The 24,976-nt window shown below is 38.8% G+C and overlaps 1 protein-coding gene across 1 annotated transcript in view; it reads right to left on the bottom strand.

Moving 5' to 3' along the window:
* METTL15 (methyltransferase like 15) overlaps window positions 1-24,976 on the bottom strand; it is a 77,497-nt gene that overhangs the window by 11,364 nt on the left and 41,157 nt on the right. The gene's annotated exons all lie outside the window — the stretch shown is intronic.

The following is a 24,976-nucleotide window of genomic DNA, read 5'->3' as shown; positions in this document are numbered from 1 at the left end:
TAATAGCACTCAATTTGTCTCAGAAGCAATAGGGCTATTCCCAAAGTAATAGTTTATGTCTTTTCATATGCCAAGATTGAAAACTGGTCCAGAACATCCCTCAGTGGCTACTTCAGCTTTAACTCTTTACTCTCTTCCTGCTTTATCTTAAAGAAATGGAAAACTGACTAAAATTTAATTTTTTTCAGTGCGCAGGAACTCAAGAGGACACCTTCACCAGGAATGTCCTGACTACTGAAGTACCTGTCCTGCCCAGCAGGGCCCTTAATAAAGCAAGGCCAAGGTGCAGAAAAGAAAGAAAAGATCTAGAGAAGCAGACAAAATGGAACAAGAGGGCACAACCTTGTGGTTAATATTTACCCAGCAGGAAAACAATTCCAAGTTCCTGCCATGGGACCAAACATGTTTTAGTGGCTTTTGTCATTTTAAAAATAACTGGGAGAATGAGGTGCACTCAATCTCAAGCAGGTAAAACCCTTTAGTGCATATTGGATTTAGGCACCTGATCACTGCAGAGAGTGGTTTAACATGCACTTTTGTGCTTACTGCTCTTTCTTGGATTCAGAATGGTTGTTTCTAAATGTTCCCACGCTGACAAGGAAAAGAGGAATGGCAAGGGAGAACACACCTTAGGCACACGTGTGTGTCCAACCACACAGAGCTCAACCAGTGCTGGACAATGCTCTCAGGCACAGGGTCGAATTCCTGGGGTGTCCTGGACTCAGTGACCCTGGTGAGTCTGCTCCAGCTCAGGCTACCCTGGGATTCCATCATCTCTCAGGTTCCCATTGCTCTCTTGGATATCTAATCCCAAACTTCTGGGTTTTGCCTATATATAAGGTGGCTTACAATTACACAATTTATTTTATCTGTCTCTCAAAGTCTAAACGGATTTCACAGACTTAGCAAGACTAATCAACAAATTGCTGCATTTTTAAGCAGTACCTGAAAAACAGAACACATTTCTGGAAGCCACTGCCTCCATGTGGAGAGGAAAAGCTCCATTAAAAGGAAGACCCTTATGAATCCAACCACATGGAAGAACACTCAGCTAACACAAGGCTCTCCTCATTAGAGCAGAACAAACCCACCCAGTAAACCCAGCACAGAACCTGGGAAACAGTGTGAATGGACAATGTCCACCAGGGATAGCACGATGGAACACACAATCTGGAATTGGTTTCTGTCCAGCCCACAACTGAACACAGCTACTCAGCACAATAAGAACTGACAGCTCCTGAAAAGCACAATGATCCACTTCAGTCATTAAACCAATTTAAGCTACACACTTAGATAGTTTTGAGATTGTATTTCCTCCCCAGTACAATGAGGGAATTTCCTTGAAAATGCATACTATTTTTCCAACTGGGCAGTGTTTCTACCTTCCTGACTCATGCAAATGAATGAACCTTAAAATTCCATATGTGGGAGATGAAAATTAAACGAGACCTGGATAAAACTATAAATTGCCATTGTCCAGTTCCCCAGCAGCCAGTAATCCATGTCAGGGCTCTGAAGTAGTGCTCTGCCAACCCATCTGAAAAATTACTCTGAACATTATTTATTTATTGCTAGAAGTTTTCTTACATTTCTTTAAACAAGTCATAAATATGTGGATAGCTAAGATGTTTGTGACAGCTTTTGATTTGTGATCTGCCAAACTTTTGTGATTATAAAAGATTAATTAAAAAAAATAAGTAAATTTTGAGTGAGTAGAAATTTAGTCTTTGGTAGAGAGATGCTTCAGCTGGAAAAAAAATCTGGAGCTTGCAAATAAAATAAAAAAAAGATGGAGAAATGATTAAGTTGACATTTGATGTCAGTCTTTCAGCTGTGTGGAATTACATATTCTGTATAAAATGTCTTTTGTTATGCACTGCCTTGTGTGTACCAATGATGGGTACAGGAAACCTGGTGATTATAAATTATGATTTATTATAATATAGAATATAAAATATTTTAATATAAAATAATAGAATATTAATAAATTATTTATAAATTCTCACTAAAACCAGCTGTTTTTAATGAGGTTGTAATGACTGTATTACAAGGTTCAGGCCAGCTCTCTGGGTTCCTGTTCCTCTGTGGAACAGAAGACAGTTTTAAGCATCTTGGCTATCTCATACCGTTCCATTAATCAAACCAAGTGCACAGCAATGAAAGATTTATCACCTTATGAAAGGAAACAGAAATATCAACTCTTTTTTTGGTCAGATAGTAATGATGACAGTGATGAAAAGGCCTAATCTACTAGACTAAGCATGACACATTTATTTGAAATAAAATATTTTACCAAGAGTTCAGAACATTTGTTAGAAGACAAAGAAACTCTCCCCTAGTCTACCATTCTTTATGCCTATATTTAAATAAAACCTGCCTGTTACACACAGGATTTCTCAAAATATTCTTAATTTCACCTCAACTTCCTTTTGAATTCAGGTTTTTATTTATGTGATCTGTAAATCCACTTTCCAGAAAACTCTCAAATAAATAATAAATAATGAACTCTTAAACTATGGTTAAAAACCTTTATTTCCTACAGTCACATACCTTCTGCTCCACCTAGGTGTGCAGAATTCTTGCCACTTTCTTTTTCAGCTTTCCAATGTTTTCTTTGGTCAAGAGAGGGTTTACGTTCTGTGACATACTTACCTCATGTGAAAATCTATTACCCTTTCTTGTCTTGATTTATTGCAAAACCAATGCTCAGTGGAAAAAAGCAGGCAAGGTAAACCAGGGAAGGTAAAGACCAAGAAAAACAGCCAAGCTTATAGTTCTGAGAACCTGGGAGGAGAGAGCACACCCAAACACCAGAGAGCTGAATGGGGATTTTCACCACTGCTGACACCTTGGAAAGCCACCATGACTACAATGGGTCCCTGTAATAATTTTAGGCAGTCTTAGAAGGTTAAAATGTGACTAAACCAAGTTGCCTTGCTTAAGAGAAAAGATTTAAACTTAGTACTTGAGCAGCATTTTATATATTCAGAATGTTTTACAAACAAAAAAAACTACAAAGAGCTTTTAGCTCCTCTCTTATAAAAGGAGAAACAAGACTTGTAGGGTTTAATATTTAATGGTTTGAAGATACCACATAGAGAGCTGAGACAATTTCAGAAACCATGGTCTGAGGATGCAAGCAAGCAGAAAATACCTGTCATATTAGCTCTCATGTTGGGGGGTGTGTATGGGGTAACAGCATGGCAATTTTTCATCAAAGTCCCAACTGCTACAGACAAGCAATCTCTAACTTCTCAAAATATTCAACATGTCCACTCCCTCTTTAGTAACCTTGACATTCTACAAGAAAAATGTATGTAAGATTCCAAAAGAACACTGGGAATATGGACAACCTGGCCTACTTTAAAAAGAAATAAAAGTTACTCACAGCAACTAAGGTTGTGGGGCCTTAATAGATTTTCCTGTGCAACAACTTCAGAAGCTTGAAGAATTCTTGGGAAATAACATAGTTGGAAAATATTACAGAACCTTGGGTTCAGGTCCTTTGTTCAGGTCATAACACAGTATTTTATTATATTGTGACACATAGCATAGTAATTCTGCTAGACAGGGCTTGATCCACACTTCTCAAGCACAGGAAAGAGCAGAATGAGAAAGAATTCAACGTCTCCTAAAGTATTTCAGGCTCTGCAGGTTTCAGTTAATCTCTGATATTCTGCAATGCTTTATAAAAATATTTATTTCTCATTTTACTCAGCTGACAGGGATCCACACAGCAAAAAAAAAAAAGTAAAGCATTAACACAGTTTCAACAAAATAAACGGAATCTTTTCTCTCATCTAATTGCTCTTGATTGCCACAGACATTGACATGACATCAATCGTTCAAGTAATTACACAGAGATGTACAGTGATGCTTTGATGGTGCTTCAGCATTTTTTAATGTATACATAATAACACTTGCTCCTGATGTTTCACTATTGCTCCACTTAAAAATTCAGTGTATAAACACACGCCCATCCCTTGTCAGCAGTGAAAACTGCATTTCACCCGAGCAGAACAAATGGCTTCTCCAGGAGAAGAGAAAACCAAGCTTTCCAGCCAGCTCTTGGCACTGCACACCAAACAGGGAGCCCAGCGTGGTGCTTGGATGCAGTGACTGCACTGGGATTGCCATCGGGGGGCTGAGCAGCCCCAGCTGTGCTGAGGACACGGGCACACACCTGGTGTGACACTGCCTGACCCGGCTGAGGTCACCCACAGCTGGCATTTTCACTCCTGGCTGCACTGCCCCAGGCACACCCAGAGGCAAATGTGAACTATTCCAGCCATCAATCCCAGGAAGTTCCAGTGCTCCTGCCTGGGAACTGTGGCGTGTTACTGCACCTCAGTGCAACGTCCCTCTCAAAAAGTGTACCTGAAAACTGCAAAAATCTTTACGTTGCCTTTATGAAATGGAAATTTGGCACGGTTTTCATGCCTGCCAAGTGTATTGGTTTGCATGGCCTGGTTTGGGCAGTGGGGGGCACAGAGGTGGCTCCTGTGAGAAGCTGCTGAAGCCTCCCCCATGCCCAGCAGAGCCAGTCCCTGCTGGCTCAGAGAATGGACCTGCTGCTGGCCAAGGCTGGGACAGGGACAGATGCTGGGAATGCCTCTGGGATAACAGAGTGAAGAAGAAATCAAATCCAGAGAAGAGGAGGAGGAGGTGAGAACACGAGAGGGAAAGAACCTGGAGACATCAGGGGCAGTGGGGAAGGAGGGGCAGGAGGTGCTCCGGGGGCAGAGCTGGGATTCCTCTGCAGACCCTGGCGATGAGCAGGGTGAAGCAGCTGAGCCCTTGCAGCCCCTGGGGATCCAGGGGGGATAAAGAGACCCAGGTGGGATACAGGGATCCACCCACAGCCCCTGGGGATGCAGAGACCCAGGGGGGGATGCAGGGATCCACAGGGGACAGAGGGAGATGCAGAGATCCAGGGGGGGATGCAGAAATCCACCCCCGGCCCGTGGCAGAGGTGCCCAGATAATTTCTCCTTGTTCTTATCTCAATCCATGAACCCTTTGTTAAATTTTCTCTCCTCTGTCCAGCTGCAGAGAGGTGTGAGTGGCTTTTGTGGGTGCCTGGCATCTGGCCATGGTGAAGCCACAGCACCAAGAAAAAAAGTGAAACAAAAAATTGTGGCATCTATCACCTTATAAACCACCTGTGTCATCGCATTTCTAGTTTTCTATAAAAATAAATTACAGATCTGTGGAAAGCCCAGTAGCTACTTGAGAACTAACAACTCACTCTAGGCTGTCTTTTGTGCAACAAAATGACAAACTGAAATCTCAGCCACTGGTTAACAAAGGCCTGAAAACTGGAAGAAATGTACATAAAAAGCAATTTCCATAGAACCAAGTTTAGATTTTCAAATTTGAGGGCTACAATGATAACTTTACTCTGTCTGAGAATCCCTGAAATGCCATTTTAAGTATGTTTAAATTGGTCAACTTTTACTTACCCTGTATTCCCACTTAAGAGCAGAGAACATTTAAAAGGCATGTATGCATTTGCAAAGTCAGCTGCCTCTCTCTCCATATAACCTGAAGACATCATGCCAAAAAAATCCCAACAAAAAACAATCCCCCCTTTTTGTATGGACTTGTAGAGCACTGAGCACCTTACACTGTCAGAAATGCTATCCCAGGAGTGCCTTTCTGTGCCTCCTCTTGCCAGCTGTGTGTCCTTCTGACACCAACCTCATGGACCTGGTTATTCCGTGCTTCAGTGCTTCTCCTGCAGCTCCCAGGAAAACTTCCCCTTCTCCTTCCTCTGCCACCTTCTGCAAAGTGATGCCACCCTTCACTCCTCCTCTGCCATTGGCACCAAATAAGCCCAAAACTTAATTTAGAGGTTTAGTGTCAGCAGTTTGTAACAACCTCTCAAGCACACCTGCTCCAAACAGACTGCTCATTGTTTAAATGCTCATTTCAATTTCTATATGAAGTCTGGGCTCCACTGTTCTGTCCATTAACATAATTGCAGCAAAAACTGCTGGAGAAGACACTGTTCCACCTAAAGGAAAAGATATAATTTGTAAACCAAAAGAACAAACATCAGAGATGGTTTCCATTGAGTATAAATCCAAAATCTGGCCATATTAGACAACTTCCACAGCACGTATACTCAATCTCATTAAAATAAGTATGAAAATTTAAATTCATAATGAACAATATGTCCTGCTAAATTACAGGTTAAGGAGGCAATTCATTTCCTTTTTCTGGGAACACAAAAGACTAACAGAAAAAGACAATGGAGGCAAATTTCAAAATTACACAGCTCACCAAAATTTGAAAAAAAAAAAGTATTTTTTAGTTTCCTAAGTAACGCAAAGTTTTGCTGCATAATAAGAGCAAACTTCATGCAATTCCATCTAGCCATTAAAGCCTTTGCTATAAAATATATATCATCATTATGAGTGACACCTTTACTACATAATATTTGTAGCACACATAATACGCTGCCATCATGGAGATGTGCAAAGAAAACCAAGCTGTCAGAATGATCTGCTTGTCACTCATAGGACACAACAGTTCAGAAAAGTCCTGATTTCTCTGGTTTCCATTGGGGATTTCATTGGGATCTCAGTTTGGCTGCGGCCATAAGCAGGAACAGCTCAGTTATCATCATCACCACCTCAGGACTCACAAACACTCAGTGACCCCCCTCAGCTTTATTGCCAATTTTAACCACCCCAGCACAAACCAGATGAATCTGCCTGTTCTTTCACCTCTCCTTATAAACTAATACCACTTCAACAATTACTGCAAGAAGTTTTGGTGGACCTTTCTGCTGACAGTTTGCACAAACACTTTTAAAAGGTGAATATCCAACTCATCGCTCGAGTTCTAAGATTATTTTTTCACTGTAAGAAAACACAGCAAAGCAAGTTTTCTTAGAGTTGATCAATCTTATTCATAATGATATTCTTTTTCTACTGGCATCTTAAAAGACAGCTGGATAAAAACTGTCTCTCCAGTCCACAACAACCCCCACATGAACTCACAATTTCACTAGAGACACAATGGTACTTAATTGAACTCAAAAGCAATGCTGCTACAGGAAGGAGGGAGGGAGGGAGGGAGGGAAGGAAAGAAAGGAAAGGAAAGGAAAGGAAAGGAAAGGAAAGGAAAGGAAAGGAAAGGAAAGGAAAGGAAAGGAAAGGAAAGGAAAGGAAAGGAAAGGAAAGGAAAGGAAAGGAAAGGAAAGGAAAGGAAAGGAAAGGAAAGGAAAGGAAAGGAAAGGAAAGAAAAGGAAAGGAAAGGAAAGGAAAAGAGGAAGGAAGGTTCTGTTTATATTAGTTACCAAAAGCTAGTAGAAAACAGAAAGAAATTCTGGATGTACAGCAGCAGGTTGAAAGGTACAAATTAACAGCAGGAACATAAAAGTTGTATATGAACACGTTTCAGTCCATGAATGTAAGAACATTAAAATCTGTAGCAACAAGCACTGTAGACAGAATTTTTTCCAACATGCAGGAAAGGGGCAGATCTCTTTTGTTCCAGGGTTAACACACAGTTTGAGAGGAATCTGAGAAAACTGTATTGAGTGTTGCAGACTGGAGACAAGGCACAAACCCAGATTTATCACTCAATCAGCTTTACTGATCAATTACTGACTAATTGTGATCAGGTATGTAAACGAGCAAAATACCATATGTTATAGTTTAAAAAGACAAGAACTTGCCTCAGTTTTGTCTCATGTGTTAAATGAACAAAAAAAAATGTATTCCTCTAGTACCTGCTGTCCCCCACTGCAACATTTCAGTTTCTGAATATGTTTCTGTCTTACTTAAATCAGTAGTTGGTCGCAGTGATATTTTCTGAAAAATCCCTTCACCAGGATTTCTTCTCCTGGGAAGCTTCAGCTTGTCCCTGTTTTGCTGCTTTGCAATGTGATTTGGAGAACTGTTTACCCAGCATGTGAAATTGTTTTCATTTAATGACCAATCCCAGTCCAGCTATGTTGGACTCTTTGAGTCTGTCATGGGTTTTTATTATCATTCTTTTCTGTCCTCCTGACGTCTCCTTTCTCTTTCTTTAGTATAGTTTTAGTATAGCATTTCTTTTAATATAATATCATAAAATAATAAGTCAGCCTTCTGAGAACATGGAGTCAAATTCTCATCTTTCACCTTGTCCCAGGGACCTCACACCACCACAATTAATTAACTATCCTTTCTTTGACAAAACATTTCCTTGTTTGAAAGAGTACTTAAACCTCAGAACACCGAGGATAAATACATCCAGCATCAAGAATTCATTTATTACAGATGAAACAAGTAACTTTTTCTTCCTTCCTGTTCTTCTTTTCTAAGCTGAGCCGTAGCAGAACACAACTACAATTGGAATTGACTCTCACCTCAAGCACTAAACTCTCTGCCTGTCACTTGGACAGCATCCCATGCTCCTAATTGTGGGGAGGAGAAATCAGAGAGGCAGAACACAAGAGGAAAGCAAATTAGGACAGCAGGGAAATGGGGCATCACTCAGCCACAATTGCAGTTCACTCTCCTGTGCCTTGGCTCACACCAGGTCTCACCCTTGTCCAGACAAGGCAACATGAGCTCTGCATAAAATTACAAATTCAATCACATTATGGGTTTAAAAGACAGGCCAACAGTCAGTATTTAGTTCTCTATTCCTTTCCCAGTGGCTTTTAGCATGCTCTTCTACCCAGCAGTGAGCATCACCATGCATTAAGGCTCCCAGGACAAGCCCAGTGTTTCACCTGTCTCTGGTCAGCTCACTGCCCACACAAGTGAACCTGACATGTTTTGCCACACCACTTCACTCCATGTCTTTCCACCTGCTGCCTTGTGGGGTTCTGCAGTTCTCCAGGAAAAAAAAAACCCTTCATTTTTCCTTTATTAGGTAACATAGCCTAAAATCAACAATCAAGAATCAACGAAAAATCAACAAAAAAATCAACAAAAAATCCACCAGAAATTCACCAAACAGCCACCAAAAATCATGCCACCCACCAATATACTGGCTTATTCTGATAACTGATGAATAATTAAGTTGCATGCTGCACCCACATATCCTTGTGGCACTGCACTGGTGAGATCATCTAAAATGAGATCAGAGTGACCCCTATAACCAGGCAGAAAATCCACACCAGAAGATTGCTTTGCTTCCACTACTCACTCTCTACACAACTTTACCTTGTTAAATTGCACTTGTTACATCTGTATTTACCAACTCTGAAAATTGCTCCAAAGTATGAAACACTTTAAAATCAAAATTAAATCTCTATTTGTTTCTCAGAACATTGCAATCCAATCTTGGGAAGAAAGTAATGTGCTTAATCCTACTAAAGATTATAGCATGTATAATAATGTAATCCTACTAAAGATTATAACGTATAATAATGTAATTCTACTAAAGATTATAACATTATAATAATATAATCCTGCTAAAGGTTATAATATGTATAATAATATAATACTACTAAAGGTTATAACATGTATAATAATATAACCCTACTCAAGATTATAACATGTATAATAATATAATCCTGCTAAAGCTTGTAACACGTATCTGCATAGTGAAAAGATATGTGTAAAATATTGTAAAGTATTTTTTTACAAGTAAAAAAAAAATGACTTGTTCATCAAACGAAAACCTCCACAGAGTCATGATTTCCAAATCCTGCATATGCAAAGTTAGGTATATCCCTCAAGAAAACCTCAGTTACAACAGTAAGCATTAAATTTTGGAAATTAAATTTTGGAAAACTACCAAGGGCACAAAAAAGATTATTATTATACATTACCAACTCTAAGAATGCTTTTGATTGAAAATACTGTCCTAAAACACAAGTTGGCAGCCATTCACTTCCCCAGTGACCCTGACCCTTTTCTAGTTTAAAAATGTCAATTTCAGAAAGCAATCATAAAAATAAAACCAGTTTGTTCAGGAGCCACGAGCATCTTGGACACCACCAGATAGCATCCACATAGAATTATACAGACAATTCTATATTAAAGTCTCAATGTTACTTCATTTATTAAGTGCCTTGTAATAAGAGCTGGGAAATTTAAATGCATCTCACCAGTGACAATCTATCCTGACATTCAGTGTTTCCTGCTCTGACATTTTTACTTCATACAAGCCATGAAATGCTGCATTCAAATGAACTTCCCTCCTATAAAATGAACATCCAGAAATTGTGCACATTATCTTTTAAGTCAATATCAGAAATAATAATAATTTTTTTACTGAAATACCCTACTCTCAACAATGTTATTTTTTTCTGCACAGAGACTACATGCAGTCTAATTACTTGCCACTGCAGATTACAACATAAAGTCTGAAGCTGTAAGTATTTGGAGAAGTAAGAGAACTTTCAATTGAATAATATTTGCTCCTGAAAGTACACATACAATTTTAAATTACTGCTCTGATTCTCTCTAATGGGAAAATATATTCAATTGAGACACACTGGAAAAAAAAAAAAAGAACAAAAAAGCACCCCATTTGTGAATAAGACAACATTCTGTGGGAAAAAAAAAAAGCTGTGAGTCAGCTCTACCAAATATGCAAGTTAAGGAAACAGGCTCATAATCAACAGTTAACAAGATACCATAAAGACACCACATAGAAGTAGTGATCTGGAAGTATAAAAGTGTGGCAGACATGAGAAAAGAAGCTGTTGCATAACCCCACCTAAAGCATCATGAGGTATAATCCTTATAACTCCATAAACAAACAAACAAAAAATATTTGCAGCAAGTTTCTAGCCTAGAAGGGGAAGTGCCAGTCCAGCTAAATTTGTTGCATGTGCCCCAGTAAAGGAGGGCAAAGTTCCTAAAAGATGACCAAAGAGAAATGTGATGAGCTCCAAATATGTTAAAAAACCCTGAAAAACTGAAAAAAACCCCTTGCCTGAGCTGAAAGCTCATCACCTGCACATAAGCATGAAGAAAAGAAGCAGCAAGCTTCAGTTTGCCATATGGACAGTAAACAGCTGTGAAAAGGGAAACAAAACCCTACAATATGCAAGCCAGAAGTCTCAATTGGAATAGAGAAGTATTTAAAATAGAATAGCAGGACTTCATCCAGAGTTTGGTATGACATTACAGGAGCCTTGTCTAAAACAGAACAGCTCAGAGTGGAACTGGCACAGAGGAGCTTGAACAGGATGAGCAGAAGTGAAAGATTATGAAAAGATTAAAAACCCTCAGACTTGTTTTGCATACAAAAAAGAAGGGCAAGAATAGATGCCAATATTCTACAGCAAGTGTTTTAAAATGCCAAGGAGAGAAAAGAGCTAAGAGATATTAATAAACTATTACTTAATTTTCTTCAATTAAAATTAAATTAGGTAACTGCTTTAACTGGAAATTTTAAAAAAGTTTCATATAATGAAAAATTAGACTGTGGAATAGCTGGAGCACTGCATATAGAACTCCTAATTACTTTTAAGATAGAGCACAGGGGAGGAGATTAAATTATGCAGTGGCTTATAACACCATGCAATTGGATTCAGTGGTGTAGAAGTCTCTTAGAGCATGTTTATATTTGAACAGCTATTGTAATTCTTCTCTGAAAAGTTCACCCTGAAAATGTTTATGCGAACTTAGCATGACATATACACATTACACATTTTACATGTGTATAAACATACTCCAACCTAAGAATAACTTACCCCTTAGGTATAAATGGCTCCTTTTATTTTTAGAAACCCCTGAACTGAATGCATAAATACAACATTGGCACTGAAAATGCTTCTTTCTCTTAATTTTACCCAAAGCAGTTACTGGGGAACTTTTCACCAAACATAACCTTGATATTGACTGGCAACTGTTATTTTCTGATAGAAAACTCAAAAAATACACTGCTCTCAGATACAATTTTTTTTAGGGTTTTTTATTTTAATCCTTAATTCAGAAGATGAGAAAGGAACTTCCAAAAGGAACTTCCAAACCCATTTGCTGCCACAAAAGGATAATCAGGATCGCAAGATCAACAACTTTTGATTGTTATTGAAGGAAGGGTTCAACAGTTCAAAAGTTGAGTGTCTGCTTTTCCATAGGGTGCAATAAAATAGTCTAAAGGCATTAACTTAATGTGATATAAAAGGAGATAAAAAAGAAACTCCCAAACAAAATCCCAAGTTACTTAAGTGCTATTTTTAAGTATAATTCTATCCAACTGGAATAAAGAAGAACGGGCACCTCTAAGAACATTTTAACCCTCTGCCCCATGGCTTGGCGCTTTGCAGGCTGTATTTATTTCTCCATGCTCATCGGCAGGTTCCCATCTGTTTCGTAAAGCAGCTGATTCCTCAGTGAGACAACTGCTTTCTAATATGTCACTACAGGTTAAGATTCTACAGGTTAAGATCCTGTAAGTAAAATAATTACAGGCAATTTTCACATCAAGATGAACGCCCTTCCAGGGGCTAGAAAACACAACGTGATCCTGACAGCCTTCAGAAGACAACTACAATCCACTTCATCATTTATTTAAACTCAAGTTTTCCAAAACTGGAATTAGGCAAGAATCCATTTGATCCACAAATGCTCAGACCGTGGCAGAGAATTTTTATTTTTTTTTAGGTGCCATCTTTTTACCTAGGAATCACAGAAGTAGGAAACAATTTGCAAAAGAGGCCTCCAGAGGCGTTCTAGCCCAAAGCTCAGTGCAGACCTAACTAGGTGGGCTCCCCAAGGCCAGGTCCAGTTGGACACCCCCAAAGATACTCCAAGGAAACCTCTTCCAGTACTACAGCCCTTCTGGCCCTCTCCTTCCCTGCCACCTATAATTGGAATTTCCTGCATTTTAACTCGTGTCTCAGAACCCCCACCAGACTCCAGCTGCCCTTCAGAGAGGTGAAAAACTCCAGTGCAAATTGTTCACAAAGTTGGCAAAGGGTTTTCAGTTATTTAAGTCTTCAAAAAACACTATGGATCACTGATCCTGGTAGTAATTTTTTTTCCCTAGAATTATGAAGACAAACTTGAAATTAGGATGTAGTAACTGTGTATTTAATCAAAATCATCAAAATCAATTAATACATTAGATTAATCAGATTAAATTAAATCAAATAAAATAATTTTTAAAAATTATAAAATGAGCAGTTTGACATTCCCCTGGAAGATTCATTCTTAGCTGTGTTTTGTCACAGAGAAAGCTAAACAGTTACTCCTGAATCATTTACATATTTACTACAAGCAGATTAATTTTCCATATCAGGGTACTAATTTATCACTTAAGAGTTTTTGATGTTGGGTTCTTGGCAGGATATAAAATAATTGCTTATTGTTACCCGGTGACATGAAAAATTTAAGAATCAAGCTCTAAACATAAGCTGGTTTACATCTCAGTATTCCTGCATGTTCCCTAAATAGCTGATTTTTCAGTTGTATTATGGTTTTCTTTGGAAGTGCCTGTAAACTGAATTTCATTGTTCTCCATTTGCTACAATACTTTTTAGTAAAAAAAAAAAAATCATTATTGAGCAGAATGACTCCCACTGGAACAAAGTCTCACTTTTGTTACTATACAAATACATTTCTGTCCCTGTTCACAAGCTGAACTACTGAAATCATTATAAATACCAATACCAGCACTTCAAGTGGAAAAAAAAGTCCGTTTATTTGGAATACATGCCTTTTTGCCAATGCAAAACCATTGGTAATCCATTACATCCTTCAGAGTACTGCAGATGGCTCCACTGATGTTCTCACTATGTGCTCTAGTAACATTTCAAATCACCCACGGGAGATGCTGAAGAAACACTTGACTATTTCATTTTGGCAGTATTATAATGCCTTACCTGGAGTATCTCTTCCCTAAGCTGGCATACCATAAGAGAAAGCATAACTCCAGTTGAGAAACTCCTTTAAAAGAACTTTAAAAGACCCCATCTTTCCAATAACAAAATATCAAATGAAACCAAGCAGAATTGCACTGGAAGTGGTCAACGTCAGGACAAGCCAACCTTCTGCGAAGCACTGCCACCAACCTGCTGCAGCAAATTTCATCCCCACACACCGCCTGCACCACCACTGACTCTCGTGTCATATCCACAGTATGGCTGTGGGATTTGTCACAAAGTGCATGGCTCAATTGGATTTAATAAAGTAATCCTCAAGTGACCCCAGAGCTATTGCTCTGTCTCAAAAAGAACCCAGGAACTGTGGCCCAGAAACTTTCCACTGTGGGTCTGACTGTTCAGCACCTCTGCATTTGTGCTGACTTCCCCACCACAGCCCATAAAATGGGTGAATTATCTGACACACAGATTATTAACACCTTGTAGGAGACACTGTCTGCCAAAAGGGCTGTCAGAGAGTGCTGGTGCCATCAGATGTGGGGGATAAAAGTCATGTGAACTCTTCACAGCTGTTTGGCATCGTGCAAAGGAGGAGCTCACAAAGGAGGAGCTGAGCCAAACAGCTCAGGCAAAGGCTTAAACCATGGCAAAACCACACTAGGGTCTTCTCAAAACATGCAGGTCACTCTGACAAATATTAGACAAACACTCTGTCTGAAATGAAGAAAAGAGTAGAACCACATTCTGCACAACAAGGGTGTGGCACAGCTTCTTTATAGATGCATCCACCAGGAAAAAATGCAAACACCTTCACAGTATAATTAGCAAAAGTCTGATAATCAAAATTAAGTCAAGTAGCCAGTGTGTCAGAGGACTAATCAGGTATCACCTGAAGTACTGGGCCAAATTTTACAGCAAGTGCTTTAAAACAAGGAGTCAATAAGCTGAAGGAGATCCAGAGAGCAGCAAAGCAGGTAGAAAACATGAGTCATGTGGAAACGCTGGAAGCTGGGCTTGGTTTTGTTTTACTTTGTGAATGAGGAGGCTGGAGGGGATCTGATGGTTATCTCTGCACCAAGTTATTAAAAAGGCTTCAGCATTCAGCCATTCTGCATGCCAAGCCACAGCAAGTCAAGGAATGCTTGGTTGATGTGGCAGAAAAGGAGCTCTGAGCTGGACATTGGGACAATTTCTTCATGTATCAACCACAAGAAATCAACAAGACATATTATTTATGCAATTCCTGTTATTATGGAATGCTTCTAGGAAGAGGAAAGGCAAACAATGTTTAGGAATTCCAGAAGTACATTAGATTTTGTTCAAATTTTGCAATTTGTTGACAGTGCTTAAAGCGCTTGTTTCCAACACCCATTATTTATTTTATTTAAATTTTCTTTTGGGAATCATTTGGGGTTTAAGTTGTTTCATTGCTAAGTTTGATCAGGAAATCTGCAGTTAAACTTCAAGTTGGCAAGTTAAATTTCAAGTTGGTAATATCTGATTTCACATCTTTGGAAAAGTGACTGATGAAATTTTTGCCTGTATCACTCTGTTCTTTCTTCTGTCCTGATACTCCTGTAACTGCACCAGGGTTTTCTTTATCTTACCAGTATCTTCATTTCTTTGTATTACAACAAGGACACAGATGGTTGGCATCCTTGCCCATGGAGCAGGGGTTGGAACTAGACAATCTTTAAGGTTCTCTTCCAACCAAAACTACTTTTTGAGTCATTATCTGGGGTATTTTTAAACAGGTATAACACACAGGACCCACGTTTCTTTGCGAAATTGAAAATTTTAGCTCAAAGCTGAACGTATGAACATAGATGTTACAAAACAAACAAACAAACAAAAAAAAAGTGGGTCATTTCCAGTCAAGTCTGAAGGGAGCAGAGTATACTCAGAAGCCTTTTCACTGGCTGATTTCATGCTGGAGTGGACAGAGAGGTGCAAAGCCACAGCACTTTCCATGGCAGCTGTAAGACATGCCACATATGTTTCTGTAGAGTAGAAGAAGCAGCTAGGCTGAAATGCACAACCATGCACAATTTTCAGGTTTTTTCCCCTCTAAACTAAAGACTAAAACCTGTCTTTCACTCAATGCATCCCCCTGAACTGCATATCCTGAAGATGTACCCTAAAGCTCACATCAAGCTCTTTTTTTGGCTATCCCTGACTTACCCATCAATTTTAACTGCTGCTGTCCAATAGCCAACTGATATTTAATTTCTGTTCTTTGTATTTTGCCTGTCACATTCCATATTTGCATCTCTTCCATTCATTTTATCTCTGTCTCATAATATTCCCTTCAATCATGAATTATTCAAACTACTTGTTTTCTTGGAATTTTTCTCATCAGAACTTACACATAGCTCTCGTCCTCTAGACTTGCTTTTTACCCTTCAGTTGCTCTATTTTCCCAATTCTCCACATGTTCATTCATTCCCTGCTCTCTTCCATATTCTTCCCCACTGCTTTTCTACATCTCTCAAGGCAATCCCATAGGTATTCTTGCAACATAATAATTTCCATGGTCTGTGAACAATGAAGAGGTGTTTACCACATAAAGCATCACATAGAAAACTTCTCCCTCTTCCTAGGAATAAGAAATTTTGTCTTTACTTAGGATGCTTATTTCTTGCTATTTTATCTAATTTATCAATGTATAAAACAAATAGTTATGAGCCAGGCTTCTTCTCCAGTATGATACAGATAGTGATCAAACTGAACATATTCACATTCATTACAAATAAATCCTACCTAAATGATATGAAATCACTGACATTTTACAGCCCAGCACAAATGAAAATCAGCCTTTTTAGCTCATTAGTTAAACCAAGTTTTACCAACCAACCACTGGAGTTGGAGGGCTGAAACTCTGATTTGTAGGTATGATTCATTTCTTCCCAAAAAGCTCTCCACTACCATAGCTCACAAACTGGACTTTGAGTAATCACTTGTGAATCTTGCATGTCTAGTTCAATCCAATTTCTCATGGAACAGCAAATGTTAAGAAAAATTCATCTGAAATGAATTTGTGTGTCATCACTGTCATGTATTAGAGACTCTGTTCATTCCTGTGCCAATGAGAATACAGGGTGGCTGAATTACAGACATTCTCCTATAAAGGTTAATGTAGTGTATTGAAGGAGATTAATATTGTCAAGCAGATTAATCTAAGAGGCTAACATTTGTGATAAAAGTACCTCTTTGGGAGTGGGTGGGAAGGGGGAAGGAATGCTGAAAAACATCCAGCCATTAAAAGTAAAGTGAAACTGTGCAACTACTGCCTGTATGATGACATACAAGAACCTGAGCTCATGATTTAAAAAAAATTGCCTGTTAGGGATATCCACATTGCAATTATCTGGATTTTATGCAGGTTGTGAGAGCCTAAACACAAATTCATTTTGACCAGTTACTTCAGAACTTTACCAATCATTACTCTAATCTCCTTTTTTACAGCACATTCTCCAAGAGATCTTTTCTTCAATTTTTACATGTGTAGTAGCTGGAGAAAGTCTACAATTACTATTCAGATATCCAAAAACTACTGTTCCAAATATGGCCTAAATATCTGCAAGCACCCAGGAAAACGCAGCTGAAATTCTGAATTGTAATTTTAAAGTAGATTAACATTAGACCGTAACTCTTAAATCTGAGATTTCGAGTAGCTTTCCATCTTCCAGAAGTAGTCAGCCGTGTATTCACATTCCCAGTCAGGCACCACAAGCAACTAGCCAACAGAGAGCTTCAAAAGGTGCCTGTTCCAAGGAGAAAAGGCTGCTCCTCATCTCCTTCTTGACACCCAGAAGCAGAAACAAGTGGTCTCTGCACCAGAAAATTTCTTTAGAGAAAATACTGGAAGGATCATTCAGAAAGACGACTCAGATTTTCGATGTGACAAACTTTCATGCCAGGGCAATGACTGCACAGCTCTGAGAGGAGATTCAGGACAAATGTTCACCCAGGAGGAACCAACAAGGCTTTCTGGGAGACTTAATGCCTCCCTCATAAAATTACCAGGCAATTAAATCCTTCCTCCCTCTCTAATTGCCTTCCTGTTTTCCCCAAAGAAACTGGAAACACCTCCTGTAGTTTTCCTTCTCTTCTGGAATATTTTCTCCTTTTTGTTTCAATGGTCTCCAAATTCTGCCACCTCCTGGGCAGTCCCTCCATTCAAACAACCCCTTCTTTCTAGGGCCTCACAATTACTTTTTTCTACCTTCAACAATTTTCTCAGCCACAAAGAAAATGTTTGTCCCCATTAACTTAGTAAGGTTACAGCTTGGTAAAACATGACAAAAGTCAGGTAAAGAAAAAAAGACAGGTAAAAGTCTCTGAGGTGCTGCGCCCAGAATACCCAAATTACAGGAGAGAGCAGCGAGGGATGTCAAAGGCTCCACACATGCGAAATACAAGAACCAGAAACAGAACATCCAAAAAGTTTCCCTCTCGTGGCTGCTCAAAAAACAATTGTCGGCCTGGAAATCACATTACAACTAAATTACACATAAATGCAGATAGCTGATACTTTAAGATCAAGCAGCTTCTATTTACTTGGAAAATCAGGATGTAGTTGCCAAATTTAGATTGCAGCTACAACCTTTTACACAACACATTAAAGTTGCCCTCTTACAATAAAGATCAGAGCCTTGAAGAGAACCAGTTTTTGCAGGGAACAACCTATGACAAAAGCTGGTGATATTTTCACTGCTGATACAAAGAACACAGTACCATTAATAAAGTGCAGGAATGGAATAATAACCTTCTATAAAAGATCATTCTCTTCCAAACAAATCCACAGCACATCAGCAAAGCCACGAGTACAAACAAGCATTTTGTAACTTCAGTCAACAGGCAGCTCTGAATTCATGCCTGAATGCACAGTGCAGATCACCAAACCCTCAGGAGAAGATCACTGAACATCACACAGAAGGAAAACACATCTGGTGTTTTCTAAGTCCTGCTTGCAGACATTTCTTATGCAGTGAACCAACAAGGAGGAATCACATTCCACAGCACCTTCTCATGCAGCTGCTGCATCCCTCTTGGTGTGTAAGGTCTACAAAGATGCTTAAAATATATGCTACAAAATATGCTTAAAAAAATGCTACAAATACACTTTAAAAATATGCTACAAAAACTCTCAAGTGTTGTTAAAATTTAGCTTTTAGAGGAAAAGGCAGCATCAGAAACCTCCAGTGAAATTGCTCTCCATTTGTTTGTGACCAGCCCAGCCCAGCCTCTCCACACCTCCTGCATTGTCACTGTCATATTTTCTGAAAAATCCCTTTGCCCAGGATTCTTGTCCTGGGAAGCTGAGAAGCCTCAGAGAAAAAGGAAACAATAATTATCTGATTTGCTTCTCCTGTGTTTTGTTGCTTTGGAATGTGTTTGGAGATTGTTTCATTGGTTTCATGTGAATTGTTTTGATTCTTTGGCCAATCAGGGCCAAGCTGTGTCAGGACTCTTTCCAGAGTCACAAGTTTTCATTATTATCTTTTTAGCCTTCTGTCTGTATCCTTTCTGTCCTCTTTAGTATAGTTTAGTATAGCATCCTTTAACATAATATAGTATTATAAAATAATAAATTAGCCTTCTGAAAACATGGAGTCAGACTGCTGAAGCTCCCAGACTGAGCTGAGAGGATGACTCAGCTGTAATGACATTAAATCCTGATGATGAAGGCTCCTGTCTCTGACAGGGCTGCACCCCTGCCTCCCAAGCACACGTGTGCAGCCAGCAGGAGAGCCCAGGTGTGGCCCCACAGAACATTTTGGGAGCTCTGAGTGCAACCATTCACTTTTTTTTGTCTATTATGTTGTTTCTGGAAAGCTACATTTAGTAAGTCATAAAAAAGATCCCTTCCCTTATTTCTATCTTGAGATAGGATCCTAATTGGCTAGAGCCAGTCATAAAAATTTAACCGTGTTTCTGAAAACACGAGTGCCAAAGGGTAATGCATCTCTAATGGTTGCCAGTGGAATAAATAGCAGTTCTGACGTCAGAACTTTGTTACACTCCAATAACTGGCTCATTTGGGGTTTCAGGTACAGCAAGTTACATGTCAGTTTTAAATAAAGTTATAAAAATAGAACGCACAGTGAACCATATTGCCACTACGCAGCCTGAAACTACATGATTTATGTCTAATAAAATATTAACAAAGGTGACAGAGGGTATAAAAATAGTATTTTCTACCTCATAATATCCTTTTACTTAGATTTGAGAGGGCAAAATGAGGCAGATATAATTTTTCTTTTGTTTTTCAAAACATATGGCCAAAACCAGAGTAAGCAATTTTGAGTGAAAGTGACATTTAAAAAGTATTTATAGTACCTTTACCCAGAAGACAGCATAGTAAAACCCAAGTTGTAAAAATCTGCATTACAACGCATCTCTGGGTCCTGCTTGAATAAACACATTAAGTAGCAAAGAAGCTTTGTCTTTCCATTCCTTCTGCAGCGCAGCAATTAAACAAATTACCCTTTCATTGTGTACAAGATGACACCTCGGGCTGTGCCTGTACAAATAACACTTCAATGGTTCAGGGATTCAGCCACCCAGCTGATGGACAAAGCTGTGGTGCATGGATGGAGCTGAGTATTTCCATGGAGGAACTTGAACACACAGTGCTTAACACTTGAATTTAGGGACATGGAGGACCTGGCAGTGCAGGCTTAACAGCGGCACTTAGAGGTATTTTCCAACCTAAGCAATCCTGTAATCTTTCCTCTACACAAAAAAAAAAGTTTTAGATGTGCAAAGATGGCTGCACTAACAGGGAAGGAATGGACAATACTCTTAGGGTAACACAGAAGGCTAGAAAGGCGTTTGAAGAAATCACATTAACTCCAGAGCAGTGCAGGAATAGGGACAATTGTCATTTTTGACCTGTAGGCTCTGCAATGTTCAGTTCAAGGACATTGAGACATTTATACCATTCCATACAGCCTCCAAAGCAACGGGAATTCAAGGAGCTCCCAGCACTGCAGATCAGAGATCACACACATGAAATGCCACCCTTGTAAAAGGCTGCTGGAACACTCACAAGTTACCTACACTGACCTAATCTTTGGGCAGGAGAGATTTAAAAATTATAATAGCCTGTAGAGGAATGGGAGTAAAGCGTGGCACCAACTGCAATAATCTGCATTTGTAATCAAATTATCTAAGTATTAGAGTAGGAAATCTATGATGACAATTTTGGAGCGAGAAAGGAAATTTTGCCAAAGTCTTGTTCAAAAAAACCAAGATTTGCCTACATATAACTGAATGCAGTCAAGTAACCTGGAGGGGAGTGTGGCAAAAAAAAAAAAACAAAAAAAACCAAAAAAAATCCCCTTGTTTCACATACAACAAAACTTGGTCTCTTTCAAAGGCACTAGCTATCATTACTTAAAGGTTTACTAAATATTTGCTCTGATTTGAAAGGACCACAAGGTTTAAGAGGGAGACCAGAAAAACTCTACCCTTTAGTCAGAAACCTTCAATAGGTCGTAGAAAAGGATGTGCTCTTCTAGTCCTGAAATATTTGAAATATTAAGTGCCTTCCTGCTGTAATGGCAATCTCCAGAGTGACTTAGAAGAAAGAGAAAAAAAGAAAAAAAATTACACAATACTGACATCCATTTGAGTGGATGCTCTTGAGCAAAAGCAATGCAGTAACATTTGATAAATTGAATAATCCTTGCATCAAATATAAAGAGGAAGGTTTAGGTTTTACATAAAACTAGCAACAAAAAAAAAATCTTTATTTGAATTGGTTCTTTGTATTCCTTACAGTAATAATTATTTTTGCTTCTATAATTTATTTTCTTTGTTGATCAGGATCAACTGCACCACAGGCTCCTGCTGTTTATTGTCTTGGTCAATTTTAAGCCCTTAGGTGACTTGTTAGCAAACGATTTGGAAATAAAAGGTGACACAAAGGCCATGTAAATCCTTATTAATTATTAACTCACTCAAACTCCAAACCATCTGCAGTACCTCCTAAAGTTGATTATGGGGCAGAAAGACATCAGAAAGCCAAAACAAGAAGAACATTCTGGTTCTAGTTAAAGGGTGCTCATTCTTTTTCATACAAACTCTTATTGAAATTGTCATTCAAGATTAAAATATTCCAAGATGAAAATGCTTTAGATATGTGTGTTAAACTTGTAACAAGCTGTGACTGGGTTGAGCATTGCAGATGAACTGTGTTGACTTAGGGTATGAGTTAAACCAGTAAATTATAATTCCCTTTTCTCTTTAAATCATTTAGCTCTAGAATAAAGTCGAATATAATTATGGAATCCCCTCTTAGCTCAGGTGAGAGCACAGGCCAAGACCACGTGCTACTTTCAGAGAGGGGCTCCACCTCCCCATACAGCAATGCTTACTAAGAACCCCTGAACCTTGAACCACAACTTTTTTTCCCCAAAACTTATCACAGGCAGTAAAGAAAAAAAGTTCTAAGATGCCATTCATTCCCTGCTTGACTTTTACACAGGAACCTTCCAAAAATCCCTCCAGCAATTCAAAGGAAAAAATCTTATTTAAACCTTATAATCTCCTTTGAAAAAATGAGTTTCCACTTATCATCAAGTTGCTTATTATTTACAGTACAGGTTTTGTTTTTCATTGGTTTGTTGTTCTTTTTTTTTTAGAAGGCATATTCAAACTGCTTCAGGTCAGTCATAATTATTTGAGGGTTTGCCAGCATTTATGTTCACAACACAAACAATATTTTTAAAAGAAATAGAAGCTCAGTCCAAGTTCATCTCTGATAAGTATAATGCTCTCTGATGAATTCAAACAAAGCTGTCAGTCACACAACTGACTGAAATTCATCTTAAGAGATAATTTTTGTACTTGATGTGTTATGCAAGTTACGTTTCTCCTCTGCAGCATCTTTCAAAGACAAACAGATAAATGACAACTTCTATTTCTCAAAAGCAATTGAAAAATTACGCTACTAAGAGTATCAGAAACTATATTCATTTTATAACTTAAAAAACACTTCATGAAATGAATCAGTAAGAAAGTGTTAGGCCAGTTCAACATAGGACAAGAGGGAACACTTGTAGTAAACTACACAACACCAAAAATAAGGAGTTGGTAAAAACCTTCTGGTTTTAGAAACAAGTATTCCACAAATATTTGACACCTCAGGTGGCACAGCTCCTGACACAGCCTCAAACAGATTTTGGAGGAATGACAGTGAAGGGTGCATTAAAAGATCATTTTTCATGGAAGTAATACAAGGGTCTAAGAATACTTTTGACCATTGATCCTAGATACAGTGACACCCTGCAATCCAAGTCTTCAGGCAAAACTGCAAAACTGGTGATGGTAGCAGAGGAGATAACAAACTAGAAACCACAGGATCCAGGATGTGAAAAATGCATATTTTATGATTGGCTTTTCGCAAATATTAAAATGAATATTATATGTGTTGTGTTAGAAAGTTATGCTGTACTAATTCCCTTAAGTAGTGTGTTAAATATGGTTTTAGGTTATAACATAGTGCTAAAATAGAAACTATGCTATGTAAGATGCTTTTTTAAAGAGAGGACTCGCACTGAGATAGCAGCCACAGGACACCTGAATCATTCAGAGAAAACAAATTTATTGCTCCATTATCAGAAGAAATGAACTTCTTCCTACTGTGCTCAGGCTTGAAGGCACCATCAGGATTCAGAGGAAGAAGGTGACAATGACCAGACAGAATCCTGTGTTTGAATGGAAGTTATGCATCATATATGAGGTGTATGAATATGCAACAGGTTATTGCTTTTAAGGGTTAATCCTCTGTTAACGTGGGGCCTTTTTCGGGCTGTGCTGCCCAGAAAAGGTACCCAGACCTCTTTGTTTCTCTTGTCTCATACTGTCCTAATTCAAACTGTCCAAATTATTATTACTCTAATTGTATTACTATTTTTATAACCATTTTATTACTATTAAACTTTTAAAATTTTAAAAGCAAGTGATTGGTGTTTTTCACACAGGAGACCACAGCCTTTTGAGGGAAAGGTAAACAAGAGGCCCTCCTGGCATGAGAAGGAACTCAGGACAACAGGTCAAACCCCATGAACAATTCCTGCCAAGTGCAAAGGAATACGTAGAAATCCACACCCATGTGAAAACAAAAAGCCACAGCAAGATGCCAGCTTGGTTGAACAGGGAAATGCTGACTGTGTCAAAGAGAACAGGACCAAGAAGAAGAAGCAGGGCAAACTACTTTCAGAGAAATCCTGAGCTGGATTTAAGAACACCTACATCTGCCTGAAGCAGAAACTGAAAATGGATAAACCGTGAAGATCTCGAACACTGAAGAATGGCACAGGCGACCCAGTAATTACCTTCACTAAAAAGGCTGAGGCAGTTAAAGCTTTGGCTAAGTATTTACTGGCAAAATGTGCCCACTGTCCTAGCCCAGGAGGGAAATGTGCAAGCAGCACAGCACAGGAGGAGCAGTGAGGTGCCACACGGAACAGCTGGACACGGACACCAGAGCAGAATGTGTCAGGAGAACCGGCTGATGGCAAAGCTCCGCCAGCTTCTGGGCAGATCCCTGAGAACTGTGACAAAGTCAGCGCCACCCTAACTTCAAAAAAGCATCAAGAAGGATTTTCCAGAGAATCACAGGCTGGCAGACCTTCCTTCATCATTACACGTTGCATGAAGTCTACATGAAAACTACTAGGCAGAACTCAAAGAGCGAGATGAGAACAGGCAATATAGAAATAGATGAAGTTGATCCAGGAGTGTTTTACCTTAAATAAACCTAAGGCAAACTACCTGCCTCTATAAATAGCAGGTAAATAGTATATTTAATTCCATTTCAATACAGCTTTTGGTTTTTCTCCTCTCTTACCTTGGCAGGCAATATTAGAGCCACATAATATGGGCAAAAATCTGGATTCAAGGGCTGTGGGGGCAATGGATCAAGGTGTGACTTGTACCTCAAAGTCTACCAGGAGGAGAGAGTTTCCTTCCAGAGATGAAAACCTGCCTGACTGATCCAATTTTGAGTTGAAAACTCAAAAGCAAGATTCAGTAATTAAAGTGTTCACACTGCCTCTCTGAATGCAGAATTAATGCATAAACATTTTGATGTACCATAATTTTATTACATATTTATCTATTTCTATGAAATGTGCAACACCAAATCATTGAGAAGCTTCCAGACTGGCACCCAAATACT

Source organism: Geospiza fortis, unplaced genomic scaffold (genome assembly GCF_000277835.1).
Source record: "Geospiza fortis unplaced genomic scaffold, GeoFor_1.0 scaffold113, whole genome shotgun sequence".
NCBI lineage: Eukaryota > Metazoa > Chordata > Aves > Passeriformes > Thraupidae > Geospiza > Geospiza fortis.
Note: the sequence above shows the minus strand (reverse complement) of the source record. Positions and strands in the feature narration are given on the sequence as shown.